The sequence below is a fragment of the Moschus berezovskii genome, chromosome 22, assembly GCF_049115385.1.
Source record: "Moschus berezovskii isolate FMDL1 chromosome 22, NW_MosBer_1.0, whole genome shotgun sequence".
NCBI classification, from domain to species: Eukaryota; Metazoa; Chordata; class Mammalia; order Artiodactyla; family Moschidae; genus Moschus; species Moschus berezovskii.
Genome location: NC_142481.1, coordinates 9,249,491 through 9,267,908, shown reverse-complemented (window position 1 = coordinate 9,267,908; position 18,418 = coordinate 9,249,491). Strand labels below are relative to the sequence as shown.

Sequence of the window (18,418 nt, the reverse complement as noted above, 5' to 3'; positions counted from 1 at the left end):
TCAGTTCCGTCAGCCTCGCGTCGTTTACCGGAGGAGGCTGGCTTTCCTTCTTAAAGGGGCCTCTCCTAGTTTTGACTTCTCTTTCCTAAGAGGGCCTCCCCCACATCCTCCACTTAGCGCTCAGGAAGCGGCCCCTCCCTCCCAGTCGGGATGTTAAATCCTGCAGTGATTGCTAATAAAGAAAACCACCCTTCCTTGGATCCGGGTATCTCTTGGTCATTGAGTAGGTGAAGCGGCTCTTTGCTAACGCGTTCCCACTCCCCAATACCATTGTGGGATGCAGGGAGCGCAGATTGGGGGTCCATGGCCTTTACAGTCAAGTCAAGAGTTTTCCTAGGGGCAGTTGCTTCGAGATATGAGATACGTGGGGAGAGTTCTCAGAATTTAATATTTTTGTTTAGCCTGTATGTCTTTGAATAGGTGCTACACGTTGCTAACTTTACAAAGGTCCAAAGTGATCTGCCTTCCACACACCTCGCTCGCTCTCTCCACCGACATCTGCAGTTAGGAGTTTGTTTTTGCTTTCGAAGATATTCTACGTGTTTAACAAGCAGAAGCTTATATTTTCTCACCCGCCTTAAATTATTACACACTCTGCTTCCATTATTGCCTTTTTCCCTTAACTGAATTCATAGCTCATTTCGTGTCAGTTCATGTATTACTTCCTCATTTTATGTTTATTTTATGCCCCCACTATGGGCCACTCCGTGCGTGCTAAGTCGCTTCGGTAGTGTCCGACTCTTTGCGACCCCATGGACTGTAGCCCACCAGGGTCCTCTGTCCATGGATTCGCCAGCCGAGAACACTTGAGTGGGTTGCCATTTCCTTCTCTAGGGGATCTTCCCCACCTAGGGATCGAACCCGAGGTGTCTGGCATTGGGGGGCGGGTTCTTCACCACTAGCGTCACCTGGGAAGCCCACTATGGGCCAGACCACAGCTTGAGTCCCCTAGTTTATTTGAGTCCCCTATCCATGGGCAGCTAGGTTGTTTCCGGGTTTGTTTTTCCTTATGCATTTTTATGGAAACAAAAACAATGCTCCCTACGCCCTTGGTTATCATTTATCAAGAAACCAGCGGAAGGCTCAAACCTGCCGGCCCCCGCTGCCCGCACCCGCCCAGGGCACTCCTGTCTCCAGGGTCCCGATGCTTCAGCGGCGCGTCCGGCGCGGGTTCTGCCTCGCTGAAGCTGTCAGGCGCCAGCAGGGGCCCTCTGGAGCCCCGCCCCGCAGCCGGCAGTCTGGCCGATTCAAATCCAGCCAATAGCAGTGTGTAAACAAACCTCGACCCCGCCCCTCGGTGAATAACTGCCCTGGCCGGCGCGAAACCTATTTAACTTGGCGGAGAATAGGGGCGGGACGAAGACTTGACCCCGCCCCCAGCGTGGGCCAATGGGAGGCTGGGCCCGGCCCCTCGCACTTGCCGCTCTGAGGACCCGAGGTCGGGCTGGGCTTGTATCTGCCTGATTCGCGGCCGCGCGCGGTCTTGGCGCTGCCTGCTAGCCAGCGTCTCTGGGAGGTAGGGCAGCGCTTTCCCTCAGTAAGCCGCACGTTTAAAGGGCGCGGTCAGAGGGCGAAGGGCGCTCTGGAGTCAGTGCCCTCCTATTTTTCCCCACCTGGCGGCTAGAATTCGGATCCCTGAGTTGGATTGACCGAGACGTGAAGGGTCCGCAGGGGTGTTCGGGGCAAGGTTTTTTGTTTTGTTCCTTCTTGTTATGGAATCGTTTACACGCCTCCAGAAAAGTGCACAAATCCTAAGCGTGCTGCTCAGCTGAGAACGAAAAACACCCGTGGAAACATCCTCCCAGATCAAAAAGAAACTTGAGTTGACCAAGTTTCAAACTTCGCAGCTGCGAGTGCGAGGGAGGAGCCGCGATGGGCGTTGTTTTGATTTTCAGAGGCACAAACCGCTTGTTTAAAAAAAAAGAAAGAAAGAGAAAGGAAAACCACGCCTCTCTGTAGAGAGACGGTAACCAGGCCAGACTCTGGTCAAGCTCCCGCTGGGTAGGAGCTGGGCTGTGGGACGGGTAGGAGGAGGTATAGGCAGTTAGAGATAAAGGGGATTAGGGTCTGGTTGAGAGGGTGGGGTGGAGAACTAGAACTGTCAGGGGGTGGGACAGAAATTCGAGGGTACTGAGGATGGGGGAGGGGAGCCTTCTGGGCTGGAGTGTTGGGAGAGCCTGCGGGACTTGGAGCCGGTGGACTAAAAGTGACACTAGGCATCCTGGCCACTTGGAGAGGGCAAATTAGTTCTCCAATGTCCTGGACTTTTCCATGGCAAATGAGTGCGTGTGGGGAGTGGGATGGGGGAGGCGGTTTCCAGCTGTTCTTTTCTGCTGCACGATTATAATTAAGACAGCCCTTAAACGAGATGAGGGGCCCGGAAACCCAAGCTCACGTTGGCTACAGGATTATAGCCTATTTGCTCACTGAGAAAAGTTGGGTACATCTTCTCCAGTAATAATTTCTTACATCTGAATGCTGTTTTGTCCCTGTCCCACAAGAGCTTCTGCATGTCTTGTATCCATTTCATCGTCCTGGTGGTTTTCATAAAGTCTGGACACTGGGAACAGACAGCTGGGTTTGAATCCCCAGCTGTGTGACCTTGATCTGGTTTCTTACCCTCTCTGGTTTCTCATTCACACGCAAAAAATGAAAATTGAGGTTTAATTCTCTGGTTCAGGGGCTTGTCATTACAGTCGTGTTAACCGTGTGTTTGGGAGAGATAGATGTGTGTAATGCATTAAAAAAATGAGATGGATTTGATGAACGGATAGCGGCACAGATGTGTGACACAGCAAGGAGAGGAACCTGCTGATTGTTGAATGTGCTCATGGAGGGTATTTTGGTGTCGCTGTTCTATTCCACTTTTCCATGTTTGAAAATGTTCATAAGAAAATGTTGGGGGAGGTGAATTCTGGTGTCTGACTCTACAGTCCCATTGTACAGATGAGAACATGGAGGAGCTGCAGAAGTGACTTGCCCCAGGTTCATCTGGTGACTCGGAGACAAACAAAACACCCGGGTGCACTGAATAAGTCCTTCCCCTGGCTGGGTATCCCTGGGCCAAGTTACTGAACCTCTCTGGGTCTCACTGGCAACTCCATTCTGAATCTGAAACTCCCAACTTGTATCTGAACCACAAAGTGAAAGTGTGTGTCACTCCCCCCCAAAGGATAGCAGGTCACTTTCCATTTGGGCCCATGCTGACCCCTCCTCTGGCCTTGGACGTTTGACCTTCCAGGGCTTTGCCAGCCATGGCTAGACTGGGGGCTTCTTTCATACCCATGCCTATTCCTGGCCACCTGGTCCTAAGAGAATGCCTGTAGAAGGGTGGGAATTATCTCATGGTTTCGTAGATCTTTCTGGAGCACTTACTAAGTGCCAGGTACTGTACTGGGGTGTGTGTGTCGGGGGGGGGAGTGGTTACCACAGTGCACCAAAGAAGCCTGGAACCTGCCACAGAGGGCAGGGGAAACTGAGGCTAAGCGACTTATTTGCTCATCAGACTGAGTACTGGGGCAGGAAACGGTGCTCTTGGTGACAACTATATTCCTGGCAGACTAGATACTCATAAACAATACTTCCTGTATGAATGAATAAACTTGGATAGTCACCCCCGCAATGCCTCCTGTCTGCTAACTTTGAACCCCAGTCAATTCCCAAGTCCCCCAGGATTGGCATCTCTGAGATATCAGTGCCACCCACCTCAGATCAGGTCCTGCTTGCTGGCTGTGTGACCCTGGGCAAAACACTTCCCCTCTCTGAGCGAATTTACTTTTCTACACTGCAAGGGGGTAGGCCTGGTGTGCTGCACTTCATGGGATCACAAAGAGTCAGACACAGCTTCCAGACTGAACACCAAGGTGGGAATCACTAAAGACCTCCAGGTGGGGGTCCCTGGAGGTCTCTCTTCTGTTGAAGACTGGAAAAATAGCACATACATGAATACTCAAGGCATAGCCCCTGAGGCTCAATCTTGGCAGATGAAAGGCAAACTGCACAAAAATAATGTCCATGTATACTGCTGTTCCTGGAAGGATCACATACCTCCATGGACTGTGGATGACCACTTTATAACTTATAGATCGACTACTGTCTTATGTTTGGGGCAATACATGTGCTCACATCTGGAACGGATAAAATTTCCTTTTTGCTATAATAATAACAGCACTTATCTGCACTTCCTGTCAGGTGCTGCTTTTCACGAGAACATTTTCTCCTAATGACCCTATGAAATGATGCCTGTTATTGATTTCCCCTTAGAAATGGAGGCACGGAGAGGTGAAGTAGTTTGCCCAAGGTCACACAGCAAAGGCAGTGGGAGGATGTGAAGCAAGGGCTCACTGGTTGGCGTCAGGGCCCTGGACCTCTGTGGTCTCTTCAATAATAGGCATAGTACCACCAAGATCCCAGGATCACTTCTAAAGCTTAAAACACAAAGCTTAAAACAATCACTCGTTTATTCAACACATTATTACTGAGTCGCTTAAGTATGCACGTGGCCTTTACAGGGCACCGGGGAAGGGGAAGGTAACAGACCAGAGTGTAGGTGCGGTTGGCCTGTGCGCCCGGGGAGGGTAGCTCCGAGCTGTTTGGGTGCTCAATGGGCCCCGGGCACGGCGCAGGGCACACTGTAGGCGCTCTGCAAGCGTTCCCTGAAGGAATGCGCGAATCGAAGTGTCACGCCCGCCAAGCGTACACGGCCCGGCGAGGCGGAAACAGACCCAACACCACCGAAGCGTCCCGGGGCTTCTGGGAATCCCATCTGCGCGGCCCGAGAGGCCTCGAGGAGGCGGTAAGACAGGTCGGACCCGCGTCCCCGGCACCCTCTCCGGGGCCGTAGCAGCTCAAAAGGCCGGCTGAGGTGAGTGAGCAAGCCGCGTTCGGGGTTCCGGCGAGGAGCCCCAGAACATCCTCCGCCCCCGCGCCTTCCACCCTTTTAACTCCGACTCCCGGCTCCTTCGCGATTCCACCTACGGGGCCTCCCATATCCTCCATCCTCGACTCCCGCTACCTTTTCGAACCGTCGGCGTTGCCCCTGCTCGCGTCCTCCGGCCCGGCGACCGTCCCCCGAGTCGGGGCGCGCCCAGGCCGCACGGCGCCCCCTCCCCAGCCGGCCCAGCCGAGCCCGAGGTCCGGGAGCGCCAGTCCCTTTAGCCTCTCCCTCTAATCCGGAGCATCGCTCGATGCTGTCGGTCGACTCCACCGCAGCCTGGGAAAGCGCGCCCCCGAACCCCCGGGACTCCGGCTGGGGAGGGGGCGGTGCCGGCGCGGAGGTCACCCTCCCGGGGCGTCCGCAGCCTCCCATTCGCTGGTGGGCCCGCCGCTCCGCGCCCAGAGCCCGAGCTGGTTCGCCGAGTCGCGGGGCGGGGCCTCCCCCAAGCCCGTCCCCCGGTGAGGGCGGAGGGAGGAGGAGGAAAGGGGGGGGCGGAACACAAAACCTGCAAGGTTTTTTTTTTCCCTTTTGCATTTAATTAAAAATTTTTTTTTCTTTTTTTTTTTTTTTGCAAACCCGAGGGGTCCCGCCCGGAGCGGGCGCGGGTCCGGGGCGCCCGGGCCGCGGCGCGGGGCGGCGGCAGGGGCCTGGCGGAGGCCGCCGGGCGGCCGCCATGCGATCAGGCAGTGCGCTGACCGGCCCGGCCGGTCGGCCCCTTCTGGGTCCTCCCTTTGCAGCCCGTGCGGGGCCGTCTCGGAGACCCCGCGCCGACGGCTGCTCAAACATCAGGGTGAGTTTCTCACAATGTAGCAATTTCTCTTTAAATCTCTTAACTCTCTCTACCTGCGAGTCGGGGCTGTGACAGGGCGCAAAAGCGAGGGGGGAGTGGGGGTTGGCGGCGAGGGTGTGTGTGGGGGGAGCCGGAGCCGGGGCCGAACCCACCCCCCCGACACTCACACACTCAGCCCCCCAACCGGGGCGCAGCGCCCGCTGCCTCTTTTTCTGCTCCGCGCCCACCACCCCCGACAGCTTCCCCCCACCCCCCGCGTCTCTCCCACCATCACCGCCGCCCTGATCCTGCGGGGACCCCCCCACCCACCCACCCCGGGCTCCCCTGCCCGCGCCCGGTGCCTCCCCGGCCCTCCCGCCGGCTGCCGGGGATACAATGGAGCGGCGGAAAAACGAGACCTAACGTTCCACGGGGGGAGGGGCGCGGAGACCCCCTCCCCCGGCCCGGGGGCCCCCTCCCCTCGCTCCGCTCCCCGCCTTTCGGAGAAGAAGAGGGCCATGGGGGAGCGGATGGTGGTTTCCCGGCCGGAGCCGGCGAGCCTTCATCTCCCCCCTGTTCGCCCCGTGCCCTGCGCCCCCTCCTCAGATCACTCCCGGGGGTGCCGGGGAGAAACGGGGCCTCTGGCAAGCCGGGGAGGGGATGGATACGGAAGGAGGCCACTGGGTCTCCCCCTCCCCACCGCCCCTAAACAATGAAAGGAGTTGACTTGGTCCCCCACCCCCCAGCAGTGGAAGGGGTTGACCCCCTCCCCCGCTGGCTGGCGGGTCCCGGAGGGGGCCCTTACGGGGAGGGGGCTGGGGGGGCGGGGGGAAGTGAGCCTTACCCCTGTCACCTCCCGAGACTCGGGGAGGCCCCCCATCTCCACCCCCTCGGCCGGGGAATGGGAGGCACCAGGCCCAGCCCGGGCACCGCGTTCGGGTGGTGACCTTTAGACAAAGGCAACCTTTTCCCTGGGGTGAGCCCGGCCGAGCCGGGCCCGAGGCCTCCCCGGGCCCCTGCGGAGGGCGGCCAGGCCGCGGGCACCCGGAGGGAGGGATGGAGGAGGCGGGAGGAGGGCCGGAGCCATCTGGTTTTCCCATCCCGGGTTGCCCCTCGGCGGCTTCTCCGGCTCCTGTCACGGGCGGCCCGCGGGGAGACAAGGGACCGGGGAGCTGCCCAGGCCTTGGTCCGCGGCCAGCGGCGAGCGGGGCGAGGAGCCGCGGGCGGGCTGGGGAGGCAGCGGTGATTGGAGCCTCGGCGGCTCCTTCCTCTCCGCACCCCTTTGTTTTGCTTTGTGGTTCGGAGCAGCTGAACTTCCCGGGAGGTGGGGTCAGAGGCCGCTGTGTCAGCTCTCCCCGGGAGGCCGGGGTGACAGGTCCCAGCGCTCCGGTGAACCCGGGCCGGGGGTGCTGCTGCCCGTGCCCGGACTTCTGCCGGCCAGGCGGCCCCTTTTGTCACAACCCGCCGATAGTGTAACCATCTGGGGGGATGTGTCTGCTTTCCCCTCACACCTCCTTTCGCCGGCTGCTCCTCAAGGAAACAGGTTTTCGGAACACCCCAGACTTCACGGCCTGAGATTTCTGATAAGCGCTCTGTGCTTTCAACCTCTCCCCCGACTTGGGATGGGAATTGGTGGGGGGAGCGCTCCGTCATCTCTGACCTGCTGGGGTGATGGGAGAACCGGGGAGGTGGACAGATCAGGGGCACCCTCCCCACGTGCCAGTGTCCAGCGGGCCTTAAGGGGTATGCTTACCTACATCCCCGCCCCTCCCTCGGAGCTCCCCCACTCCTCGAAGCCGGAAATAACATCTCCCTACCCAGCGAGCACTAGGGATTAGCCGCTGTTAGGTGAGCTACACACTGGCCACAACCCAAGGAGGAAGTTGGGGGGGGTCAGTTATGTGATTCCCATTTTGCAGACGGGCTAATGGAGGCTCACAGCGGTTGAGTGACTCGCCCAGGGTCACACGGCCCCAATCTGTAACCGTCTCAGGTTTTCCCAGCTCAGCTCAGAACTGTTGGGTCTGCCTGTACCTGCCTTTGGCATTTTCATCCCTTTGACTTCAGTTGGGTCTCAAATGTAGATGAGACTGGGAAGGAGTTGCCAAATTTTTTTTCCCCCACTGAGTTCGGGTAAGGGGAAGGGTCAGCTGGGCTGAGGGCAGGGTGCTTTCACCTCTGGCCCAAGCAGAGCATTTACCTGCAGGAGCTGAGGGTTGAATATGTGGGGGTCGGGAGAAGGGGGGCCCCAGGCCTTGCTGCATGGGGCTTGAAGGGGGGTGGGCACTTGGCTGTTGGCCCCTCTGTCATCCTCTTGCTGCACCTGAGCTGGCTCTTGGCCCAGCTTGCTGCTCCTCAGCCTTGATGGTAGGGACGCTGAACTACTCGGGACCTTCATTGTTGCTCTGCCCAGGGACCCTGCATGGTACGGTGACACAGCTGGCAGAGAAGTCCCTGCCGGTTCTCCCTGTGGCCTGGTGGCAGGCAGTTCCCACCCTGTGGCCTCAGTCACTGGATTCAACTCACTTGTCCTCAGTTTCCTCATCGGCAGATGGGGGGGACTATTAGAGCCTCTAACTGACCTCGCAGTGGCTGAAAGTTTTATCCACGTGTGTTGTTTTTGTTTCCCCCTCACTCTGCGGGAATATGGCTGGCCTGCAGGGGTGGGGAGGAATGTTGGGGGGCTGGGTATTTGAGGGTGACCGGCAAAAGGCATCCACCCTGGAGGAATTCCCTCTGGTGGATGAGCACCACCACACTGTAAATAGTTTCACTTTGGTGACCCCCTTCCTCCAGCTTTCTGGGACCCTTCCCCTTCAGCACTTACTGGTGCCAAATAAACCCCTGGGCAGGTGGGTGTGTAGCATGAGGGAGAAGGGCTGTGGAGGGCCCAGCCTACCCTGGGAGGGAGGCTGTCGGGGTGATCTCGCCATTTTACAGATGAGGAAACTGCGGTCCGTGGCTGAGAGGGGATTCCAACCCAGACTGCAGGGATGGAGGGGCTGGGGGTGCCGTTGGAGAAGGGTGAACACTTTCAGGGACCCCTTGCAGATACTTTCCTGAGGTGACAGGCATCATAAGTCATAATAATTCCTGTGGGGTGGGGGCCAGAGGGGCGGGGCTGTGGGCCTCTCTGGAGTGAGTGCTTCCTGATTTTGAGGGGTTGGGAGGGAAGTGGGGGAAGCATGAGTAAGGCCCAAGAGTGACAGGCCTATGCCCCACCCCCTTATTTGCCAACTTCCTTCCCAGAGGCCTCCGGGGCCTTCCCCAACTTTCCCTGGGGATGTGGGGGGGGTCTTCCCCCTCTCCTTTCTGAAAGGGCCCCGGGGTCAGCGCCAAGCCCTGAGAGCCTGGCTGGAGGGGTCCTGGGGTGTGTGTGAGGGTCCTAGGGGGTCACCTTTTCACCCCAGGCCCAGCCACCACCAGAGTCGCCCTCCCCAAGCTCTCCCCCGTGCTGTCTTGACTCCTGGTCTCAAGAATGCAGAGGGCTGCTGGTGGGGGGAAGTTAATTGGAAACAGGAAAACATGGCATTCCTTTCTAGACGGCCTGGGCTTGGAAAGCAGTGAAGGGTTGCCTTTCTGCCTCTCCTGCCCTGCAGGGGAGAGGGGTAGGGGGGCATGGTTATCTTGCCTTGATCTCTTTGGGGTCTCTCCCTCACCAGGCTCCCTGACTTTTACTGGAAACAGCAAGTTGCCTGTTTTACATCCATGGTATGAAACACTCTTCCCTGCCAATCACAATCACTTGGGCCGTGCCACCCCCACCCCCCATTCACTGGTTCATATCCATGTTTGTCCCCCGCGCTCTGAGGGCGGAGGGCCTGAGTTGGCTCTCCAGTGTAGGATGTGTCACTCTCGAGACACGTGGGAAATGTTTGGTTAACTGGTCCCTGAGGATTCCCTCCCCCTTCTTTCCCTAGACTTCTCCCCTGTTTGGGGTACCACCATTAGAGTTCTGTCCCCATCCACTGAAGCCTTTGTGTCTCAGCGGCACGCAGGATCCCCCAGCGGGAAACAGAGAGGGTTTTCTAAGACATCTCTGGCTTGGCAACAATGAGTGTTGTGTCCTGAGTTTATGGATATTCACTGATGCTGGGGATCTGTTGGCAGGAGAAGCTGGAGAGAAGGCCTTTGTGTCTCTAATTGTTCCTAATCAAACTTCCTGAGGGTCTTCTGTGTGCCTAGGCCCCGGGGCCCAGTTATGATATGGGCACCCAGTTTAGGAGGAGGGCAGAGGGAAGAGGTGTCTTCAAGGCTGCTGGAGGACTTGATCCATTCTGTCTGGGTGGTTTGCAAAGGCTCCAGGGAGGAAACACCTTCTTTCTTCCTCTCTCTTTTTCTTTCTCCTGAGTGATACCCAGGACAAATTTAAGATGCCCAACATAGCAAGTCTCCCCTTTCCTCCTCTGGGACATCCTCAGTCTCCCAGCTCGTCTCCCCAGAGGCGACTCCTCAGTCTTGATGTTCTGTGCACATACATTTGTGTACATGTGTATGTCTTAAAAAATATGTATTTTACACACGCTGGCACCCTCTGCCTATTGTGCTGCACGTCACTTGTTTTGCTTCATCTCCCTGGGAGATGTACATAGTACCAAGAGGGTTTCCTCTGGGTTTTTCTTGACTGCGTTGTATTCCTTGGTGCAGGCAAGCCCTCCATGACTCAGCATGGATCTGGAGGTGTTTCCTGATGTTTCTACCTGCTGAGCAGGAGGACAGGCATCCGCTTGGCATATCAGGAAATGGGTATGCCGGCAGGATATACTGGAGGCAGGATTGATGGGTCAAGAGCCTGCGATTTGTCATTGGGTCACACGGAGGAGGCACCTGTGCAGCTGAATCTTGAAGGAAGTCATTCCCCCTCCTGTTCAGGTCATCCCGCCAGTCTGCCCCATTGTCTTTGCTTCTCATGACCTCCTTGCCCCCTCCTTCCTGCCTGTAACCTGCACCCACCCCAGGTGGGTGTGCATGGTGTAGAGGTCAAGGACGTGGGTGTTGTTGGTTCAAATCCAGGTTCTGCCACTTGCTGGTTGAATGGCTGCAGGCTGGGGGCTTGCTGACTCTGGGCCTCAGTTTTCTCTTCTGTTAAATGGGTCGGTCTCAGAGTCTATCTTTGGAAACTTTGTTACGAGGATTAAATAATATCTACCAAGCTCATAGGTAGCCTAGTCTAGGCTGTCCGTGGCAGTGTCATCTGTCATATCTGTGGCAGTCCTGTCACCTGGGGGCAGGAACCCCTTAATCCTGGGCTGTGAACCCCCTTACTGACAGGCAGGGGAGGTGACTTTTGTACTTAGCTGCAGTGTGACTGTGGGCAAGTGATCCTTCCTTGGGTCTTGGTTTCCTTGTCTGTGAAATGGGCCCGTGACATCTCCCCGGCAGGTGGGCTATGAGGGCAGAAGGAGGCAGTGCCCTCCCCAGCCAGGTGGGCAGTTGGCGTTCGGGAATCAGCATCTGATGTTGCTGTTATTTTTGCTATGATTACTCTTCTCCCATGGGCCCCATGCTGACTTCCCTGCTCTGAAAGCTTTCCATTGTCTTCCCAAAAGGCACATAGGGAACATTGTTGGCATTCTATACTGCTTGGCTGCGGAGGGCACAAGGCAGGCTGCCCTGGCATGAGGCAAGGCCGCGTGGCCCTGGGGACAGACGGCGCTGCGCTGCTCTGGGCCTCAGGTTCCTTACCTGGAAGCGTGGCTGTGACAGGAGACCCACCTTTGTGCTCACGATTGTTCAGTACTTCACACGGTGCCTGGCATATCGCAAGTGCTCGGAAAACGTTCGTGGTTGTGATGGTGATGGTCGTGGTGGTGATGTTGATAGTGAGGGAGAGAAGTACCAAAGTCTCCCGTGGAATTAGATACCGAGTCTTTGCCTCCTTCCCCTAAAACCCTGGGCAGTCAATGTTGGCCATTTTAATTGAAAAGAAGAATCCAAGGGAATCAAATAGCCCTCTGGGCCTCAGTTTCCTCATCTCTGACAAAACTCACAGGGTCACTGTGAGGCTTAAATGAGTGAAGACGTAGGGGAACTTTTAAGACAGACCCTGGCTTGCAGGAGTGCACAGGGATGGTTTGCTTTGCTTGTTGTTCTTTTAACTTTTTATCATGGAAATTTTAAAGCACCCACCAAGAGTTGAGAGAATAGAATAATCAACCCCCGTGTATCCGTCTCCAGCTTCGCCAGTTTTCTCCTGATCCTCCCTCCCCATTTCTGCCCTTTCCTTTCCCTTTTCTGCCAAAGTATATTTAAGCAAATTCCAAACACTGTGTCAGTTCAACTGTAACATTAACGTTATTAATGGTATTATTATTTTTGGCATCCAGAATCTACTTCATCACCTCTGGGATCTGTCCTATCCTGTGAGGGAAGAGACATTAAGCCCATTTCACAGATGGGGGCAATCAAGGCTGCAGGCAGTAAGCTGTGGTCAGGTTGTCCCATCCTGTCCTGGCCACCCCAGGCTTTGCACGCTGGTAGCTGTTTCAGATCACACAGGTTCGGGGATTTATGCCTGGATGTGTATTGTGTGGATTGGGGGTTCTGATATTCTGTGCAGAAATCACAGAGAAGGTGGGCCATTGGCAGGGGGATGGATAGATGACAGTGAGGGGTTCAAGTCCTCTTTCTGCCCCTCCTGACTTTGTGACTTGGATGCAAGTTACTATCCTTCTCTCATTCCAGATTAGAGAGCCAGAAGTATAGGAATAATAACTGATGCTTCTTCTCAGAGCTTTTGCATTTGTTAAATAAGGTCCGCATGGAAAAGTGTTTTGCAGGTGCCTGGCTCTGAGTAAGTGCTTGGCAGGTCACCACTGTCACTGTCGTGATTACTTCCAGGCGTGCCCCAAGGGGACTGTAACCAAAGGCTCCTTCCAGGGTTCAGAGGTCAGAGAAAGGGTCCACGTCTCTGGAGTCTCCCAGCCAGGCCCAGTTGCCTTTCTCCCTTCCTCTTGCTCACTCCATCTCTCTATAATTCTCCTTCTGTTTCTTGTCCTTTTAGGGGCAAAAGGGTTGCTGACTTCTAGATGACCCCTCACCCCCACCCGCTGTGTGTCCCGTAGGTCCCAGCTTGGCAGCCTTGGGAACGGAGTGAAGGAGTAATGTCTGGCTGTGACTGTGGGACGCTTGTGAATGACCCCTGGGGCCCTGGAGGGAGCCCCAGGGGCCTCTGCAACCTGTTCCCCCAGGACACCTGCAGATCGAGGGTCCCTGGGTCCCCTTTATCCAGAGAAGGCATGCTGTCCTGCCTCTCAATCACCGTGTGGTGCTGGGCAGGCTGATGCCCACAGTACCGACCTCCCGGGACGCTTGTGACAGTTGGCTGGGCTGTATAACCTCCCTCTTGTCCTTCAAGGAGACACCTCACCCATCCTCAGACACCCAGCCCCCCAGGCGAGGTGGGGGGATCCCTGGAACAATTCTCAGCTCTTTGCCCAGTCAGGCCGGGCTCCCTTCGTCCTGGCAAGCTCTTGCCACACTGGCTTCATTCCTCTCCCCGGAACCTGCACAGTGACCTCCTGGTTCTGTGGATGTGCGTTTTCTTTCACAGAAAGGCATATATTTCCCTCTGATCCTTTCACTGGATGTAACTGACAGACACAATGAAATGCACAGAGATGACCGATGCTTCTCCCCGAGTCTTGCCAAATGGTAGCCGCCTGTGTAATCCACACCCCGTCAAGACCCGGAGCGTTTGCATCGCAGGCAGAAAGTTCCCTCGTGCCCCTTCCTAGTCAACAACCCCTCCCAGAGCATCAGAGCCACTGGCCTGCTGCTCTCTCATGTCAGGTCTTGCAGATCTGCCTTGCCTCTTCTCGAATCCCACAGACTCTTGCAGACGCGCCTGGTCCTTTGGGTTGAGCATCTCATCACTGTCTTGAGATTAGGCCGTGTAGTTGTGGTCTCAGGACAGCCTGCCTGGTTTTCACCGAGCAGGAGTCCTTGAGAAGGTTTTATCTCCTTTCTCTCCGGAGAGAGAGATCTTCCCTCTCCCCACCCCCGTGGAATCACATCATTCAAGAGCCCCTCGCCTGGGTGCCTTCCCCAGCCTCAGTCCCCAATCTGGGGGTGCTATCTCTGCTCACTACACCACCCCTCGGAGCTCTGTTGGGATGTAGATGTCCTGTAGAGTGTCCCTTGAGGCCTGGATTTCTCACTTGACTCTAAACTATGGAAGCATGTCTGTGTTCCCAGCTCCTGGCATGCAGTAGGAATTTTGGAGATGTTTGTTGACTGACCAGCTGACGGACTGAAGGACGGACATGTCACCGGGGTGAAGAAAGCCGAGCAGGGAGCCTGTGTTTGGAGTCACCGTTCTATTTCTTAAAAAGTGTGACCCATTTGCTTCCAAAGCACTAGTGATGTTTGTTAACAGTGCCAATCCTGGGCTCCCACTTGGAACGTATCTCCCGAGAGTCCTGGTGGGTGGGGCCTGGGCCAACTCAGCCACCGTCTTCACTGCCCTGGACCCATCCCCTTAGTGCTTTTATCACACCCTACCCCTGAGTGCCCCTTCCTTGGCTCAGGATGCCCAGCCCTCAAGGCTGCTGGTCTCCGGACAGGCAGCCACTGGTCTCCCAGCTGCTCGTGACCCTTGCTCCATAGGTGCTGTTACATCCTACCCTGGCTGCCTTCCCGGTGCCCAGTAGGCTCTCCCTAACTATCTACAGGGAGGGAGTGAATCAGGGCCCGTGGGGCAGGTCAGAACGGGAGCCTGGCCTTTGCTCAATGGAAAGACTGAGATGTGGGGCGGTGGGGGAGTGCTCAAGTGCTGTCCCCCCGAGTTTAGTCACAGACCGGAAACCAGCCATTCTGTGTTCTGTCAAATCTTCTTAGCTGTCGCTTGTAAGCTGCATCTCCTTTTATAGACAGATACAGACTCAGGTCTCGAAGTTGGTAACAGTTTTGGGGAAATCTCTCCTCCATTCTGGCCTTTGGGTTTCTGCAACCCTTCGGGCTGCCCTAGTGGCTCAGATGGTCTCCTGCCTGCAATGCAGGAGACCCCGGTTCGATCACTGGGTCAGCAAGATCCCCTGGAGAAGGGAATGTCTACTCATTCCAGTATTCTTGCCTGGAGGGTTCCACGGAGCATGGTGGGCTGCAGTCCATGGGATCGCAAAGAGTCAGACATGTCTGAGTGACTCACACTTTCACTTTTCTGAATGTCTATGGTTTGCCCCCTACATCTCAAAACTGCTTCATGAAGTGTTGTTTCTCTTTGTCAGATTTCTGTCTAGCCGGACAAGCAGAATTCCCTGACATCTGCCCAGCTCTTTTCCCCTCTGCCTCCCTTCCACAGTCCTGCTTTTTTTTTTTGAGATCGTTAAGGAACAGGGCATTGTGTCTCCATTTGTCACAAGGACACCGAGCCCATCTCTGGGCCAAACTTTGTAGCAGGAGTTCGTGTCTGACTCTTTGCGACCCCATGGACTGTAGCCCACCAGGCTCCTCTGTCTATGGGATTTCCCAAGCAAGAATAATGGGAGCAGGTTGCCATTTTCTTCTCCAGGGGATCTTCCCAACCTAGGGATCAAACCTGATTCTCCTGCATTAGCAGGTGAGTTCTTTACCACTGAGCCACCTGGGAAGGCCCTGTAGAAGAAGAGGGAGATTTATTTAAGGGAGTTCTTAACATAAGCCTGCTTTAAGCAAATAGACAGTAATATATATATATACACACACACGTACATTTTCATATATTCCATATCATTTTAGTTTGTATAATAGTTTAATAGTAAATGTAAATTTAGCACTATGATGAGCATATAATAAATGTATATGTTATACACAAATATCTGCAAGTTTAGATTTATAAGTCTGTATAAAATACCCTTTTATTCCCATCCCCTTCCCTGGCCCTCTGCCTTGGCAGACTGTTCAGTGCCCTGGCAAACTGTTTGCTGTGTGTGATGGATTTTTGCTTTCTCCAGCGGCTCCTGCTGTATTTCTTCTTCTGTGTCTTTTTCGCCCTGCACCCCCACTTTCAGGCCCCGCCCCATGTTGCCACTAGTCCATCTCGCCTCCTTCTTCTTCCTGCTGTGGGACTCCTTCTGGTGTGGTTATCAGAGGTGAAATGTCTCTTCCAGGGTCAACACTGCTAGCTGCTAGTGGAGCAAGGATTTGAATCCAGGCGCATCCTGCTAGTTAATTCAGACCTGCACAGCAGGCCTCTCCTGTCCCCAGTCTCAGAGCTCTACCCTCAGGGACTGGGAGGGGAGTAAGCCCCAAACACACCCATCCTCCCAGCTAGGTGAGATCTGTATCTCGGGAGTGTCACCTGGGCTGACCTGGAGGAGGCATGGCTGCTGGGGTATGTCGGTGCATCAGGGCAGGCTTCCTGGAGGAGGGGGGCTTCAGGGATGGAGGGTTGGAAGGGAGCTTTGGGCTGCAGCCCATTTCTAGCAGAGGACCCTGGGATGCTTTGCATAAAACTTCCAGGGAAAGAGGGCCTAGGACACTGGGACTGACATCTGGGGTGCCCAGATTTTGTTGATGGGACATAAGAGAAAGCGGGTTTCCAGGATGATCCAAGGTTGTTGGCTTGAGCAACTGAGTGGATGCAGGTACCCTTTCGTGGGACACTGTAGCGGTGTCTGTGGTTTGGGGAGCACACACCCCAGAGAAGAAAACCCCAGCACCCTCTTGGCTGGTGGAAAGGTGCAGACGGGAGGAACGAAGGAACTGGAGGCGTCGCGGGTGAGAGACCACGACCCGGAGCGATCACGCGAGCCCCAGGGATGGGGACAGTTCCTGCGGGAGAGGACAGCACAGGCGGGAGCTTCTTGGCCAAAGCTGAGCGAGAGGGAGGAGCCTGGGTTTGAAGGGCGAGTAGGGGCCCGAGGCAGACTGGAGTATGGTGAGGAGTCAAGAAAGAAGGATGGCTTCAGGGATAGAGGGATGGCCGAATGGATAGGTGGATAAATAGATAAGTGGATGGATGGAAGGAAGGCAGGCAGATGGAGCTCTTGGCAGCCTGAGATCGAAAATCTGTATCTATATCTGCTATGCTCTGTGGCTCCCTAGTGTTCTCAGGTGAAAGTCTAACCTTCCTCCTCTCACGAAGCCCAGTAGTCTGGCCTGGGCTTATCTCCTTGACCTCATCTCCTGCCCTTTCACCTTGCTTGCTTTAGGCACCCAGCTGGTTCCTGCCCCCTCCCACCTTTGCTCTTGCCTCTCCTTGCCCTCAGCTTCACCCACTCCTTCCTGTCTCTTGGCTCCTCATCCTGTCCTGCAGGCCTCAGTTTAAATACCCTCTTCTCCAGGAAGCCTTCCTTGATGACCCTGTCCAACTTCATCTACATACATCACTTGGTTTATTTCCTTGTCAGGATTCGTCCCTCGGACCTGACTGGGAATACGTCCAGACTCAGCACTCACTGCATGAAAGAGGGGACAGGCTTAGAGACTGAGATTCCTAAGATTGGCTCAGGCTTAGAGAAAAGAAAGGAGAGAAGGAGGATTCTAGAAGAGGCAGGAGGGGGTGGTGCTGGTTGGGCTCAAGAGTGAGGTTTCCTCACAGGTCAGGAGATGAGGAGGAGAGGGGAGTGAAGGCAGAAGAAGGGTGTTTGTGTAGTTGGGAAGGAGTTCAGGAGGCCAGTGCAGACCTGCTTGGAGACGGGAGGAGAAGGTTGAGGGGAAGCTGGTGGTATTGGCAGCTGCTAGGAGGGAGGGAGCTTTGGCAGTCCTGCCACGGCTGGGAGAAGGCAGCCGCCTCTTATCTTTAGAGGTCTTAAGAGCACGTGATGATGCTAAGTCACTTCAGTTGTGTCTTACTGCTATCCCGTGGACTGTAGCTCGCCAGGCCTCTCTGTCCGTGGGATTCTCCAGGCAAAATATATTGGAGTGGGTTGCCATGCCCTTCTCCAGGGGATCTTCCCAACCCAGGGATTGAAGCTGTGTTTGTTATGTCTCCTGCGTTGTGCCACCTGGGAAGCCCCAAAGTGAAGCTGTTTCTGCCCGATTAAGAGCAGGTGGTGGTCCTAAGTTTGAGGATTCTTTGCGGAACCTGTTCGGAGGCCACCGACCTAACCCCCAGAGAAATACATGCTTGACCCTACATCTCAACCTTTGGTGGAGGATTTGGGGGGGGGGGTGTGGATCCAGTTACCATAGCAACACTAATAATAACAGATCACTCGATGCTGGGCACTGGTCTAGGGCCTTCACAAGACCTGACTCAGTTACACACAGTCCCCATTGTACAGAAAGGCTGAGGGTGGGAGAAGATGGGGCAACTGGCTGAGATGGTTGGCTGGCATCACCGACTCATGGACGTGAGTCTGAGAAGCTTCGGGAGATAGTGATGGATGGAGAGACCTGGTGCGCTGCAGTCCATGGGGTTGCAAAGAGCAACGGAGCAACAGTTTCAAGTTGTGCAGATGAGGAGACAGGCCCAGGGAGGTTAAGTGACTTGCCCGGAGTCACCCAGCTGCTGAAGAGTCGAGGGGATTCCCGCCCACCCCTCCCCCCAACTCTGCCTCCCAGTCTGCCCGGTCTCGTCCCAGAGCCCAGGCTTTTAGCCATAAAGGGGCCAGGACCAAAGCCCACAGTCCAGAAGCTGCCCTTCCCGCTTCCCACTGTGGCCCTGGGATCTGGCTCCGGCGGGTCTCAGCTCAGCCAGTAGAGGCCGGGGCTCTGCAGGAGTCCTCCCTCCCCACTCTCTCTCTCTCCACTCCTCGGTGTCTTCATTAATGTAACCTTGCCCTTCCTCC

At 55.6% G+C, this 18,418-nt stretch overlaps 1 protein-coding gene across 2 annotated transcripts in view; it reads left to right on the top strand.

The window, feature by feature from the left end:
* The first annotated feature begins 5,517 nt into the window (after window positions 1–5,517).
* The window catches only part of BICRA (BRD4 interacting chromatin remodeling complex associated protein), a 74,173-nt gene continuing 61,272 nt past the window's right edge, over window positions 5,518–18,418 (top strand). For both annotated transcript variants that reach the window (XM_055411739.2, XM_088830530.1), the window contains exon 1: window positions 5,518–5,726. The gene's annotated coding sequence lies outside the window, so the exon portion shown is untranslated. The remainder of the gene's footprint in view (window positions 5,727–18,418) is intronic.